Genomic DNA, 2,189 nt, shown 5'->3' with positions numbered 1-2,189 from the left:
CACCCTCCACTCTTAGCACGACTATCTTCTCCTTACCATTCAGTCGGCTAACCCCCCCTTACCCATTTCTCGTTCCCATTCATTTTCCGGCCTCTTACTCCACCCTCCATGGCCCGACACCTCAGTTCCCCGTTAAAGATATCGTTCGGGACCTTTCGGTACCTCTCGGTATCATTCGGCACCTTTCAGTGTTGTCCCATTGTCATTTGGACTTTGACCAAGTCCATTCCATTTCCCTTTATAAATACCCGTAGATTAGAACCTGTAGTTCCTCAGTTCTAATCTCGACTAATATGCTACCCAAAGTCCCTCTGAGTGAATCCCGTTCCGTTCTACAAGATACCTCAGACATAAGAAATACAAGGACTAACTGAGACGTAATGGAGGCACAGCGCTCCCTCCGAGTCGCTGAGGCCGTGTCCCTCTTAGAGCCTCTTGTACCACCCAGCAGAACCGGGCTTCCTGGAGAAGCTTCAGTCCACCACCGGAGCTCTTGGATTCCCCCTCTAGTTGAGCCCTGCCTGCATTTGGACTCACGCATTTACCCCTATGATCTGGGTTTTTGACAGTCATAGCATTAGTCATCTGAGAACAGGATGGATAGGGGATGGAAGGTCCGGGATATGACACTACCTATCATTCCCAGATGCAGATTACCATGTTGGAAATCATTGTGCTGGACCAACAGTGGAGAGTTGATGATCAAGGTTCAAGCAAAGTGTTATGGAAATGGGAAATTCCCATTTTTAGCCTCTTATGGCCTCTGTACAGTATATTATCACGTGACATGTAAATAATAAGAACCTAACCAACTATTATCACCCAAAACACCCGATGTCCATGTTATTGTAAACCCCACTGTTACAACATCTGTTACATTAATTGTAACATCTTCTCAATGTCACGGCCCCCTCCCACACCCAGACGCTATAGAAATGGGCCAATTAGGCCCCATTTTTATAACACAAAGACTGTTGAAATAAACACTGTATGGCTAGCTCAATGACAGAATGGAAGAGGGATGTCAAAGGTGTGCATTTCAGAATTCCACATCTCCAATTTCTTTATCAAACCAACGTTCAGGACATCCTATCAAATCCTTCAGTGAGCTTCTCACAATTTTTCAACATTCTGAGATTTCAGTCAACTATGAATATCGACTCCTCACTGAATCCCAGTCTCATCAATTCTGGTGATTAGGGTGTGAATGGGTCATCAATATGTTCCCCCAAGTAAAATCAATGGCAATGCAAGTATTACAAGCTAATCAGAAGAGGAAGTGCATTTCTACCAAGTGTCATATCCATCCCTGGCCATCGACTTCCGATCCCTCCAATCCCTCTGGTCCACTTCTGCTCCTTCTTCACTAGCCTCGGAGCTCCCGTATTCTGCAATCCCCTCGGTACCCCTCGATGGTCACCACCCCCTCCTTTCAATTTATTACCTACACCTCCCTAAGTACGGAGCCCTGAAGGCTTCTGGACAACTCTGACATCCGCTAGCGCACTCCTGACTCCACTGAACAATACACTTGCTTGCCCTGCAAAGCCCACCTTCGGGCCTATCCCTCCTTTCCGTTTCTGGGTTATCGCCTGCTTTTCCGTTAACCCCGTAACCCGACTCGTCGGTAATATTCAATTGGCTAATGTCTAAACCCTGTTAGCTCCACTCCGCTCGGCTCTGCCATTTGCGGACCTGCCCTCGCTGTAACTATATATACTCAATTTGTACATAGGTTACACTTCAGTAATAAAATTGACTAGAGTTTACCCCCTTCAGTTCTGGTTGCCAGTTCAGTAAGTTAGGGCACAGACGTGTTACTTGGCACAGCACTCCTGGCACAAGTCGCTGAGGCCGAAGCCCTCTGCCACGGAGACACTCCTTCGTCTCGACCAGGTCTCTGACACCAAGTTTCACTGGTTGTGCTTGATATTATCCTGAAAAGGTTGCTGATGCTCTGGCATCAGCATGTTGATATGACTTAATGATCACAGCAACCCTGATCTAGCCACCCAAATCACCATATGTAATTTGATCATTTGCATCACTGTGCACTTGGGTTACTTTCCCTGTGCTACTGGCTGCTGTCTTCACAGTCACCTACACCTGCCCTCCATTGCTGCTCTGGAAAAAGGACCCTGATAGATGATGCCTTTCTCTCATACTTTTGAAAATGATCATTTGCCAAA

This window comes from Cantharellus anzutake, assembly GCF_015039405.1.
Source record: "Cantharellus anzutake strain C23 chromosome Unknown EI90scaffold_84, whole genome shotgun sequence".
NCBI classification, from domain to species: Eukaryota; Fungi; Basidiomycota; class Agaricomycetes; order Cantharellales; family Hydnaceae; genus Cantharellus; species Cantharellus anzutake.
The sequence above is the reverse complement of the archived record's forward strand: the minus strand, read 5'-3'. Positions refer to the sequence as shown.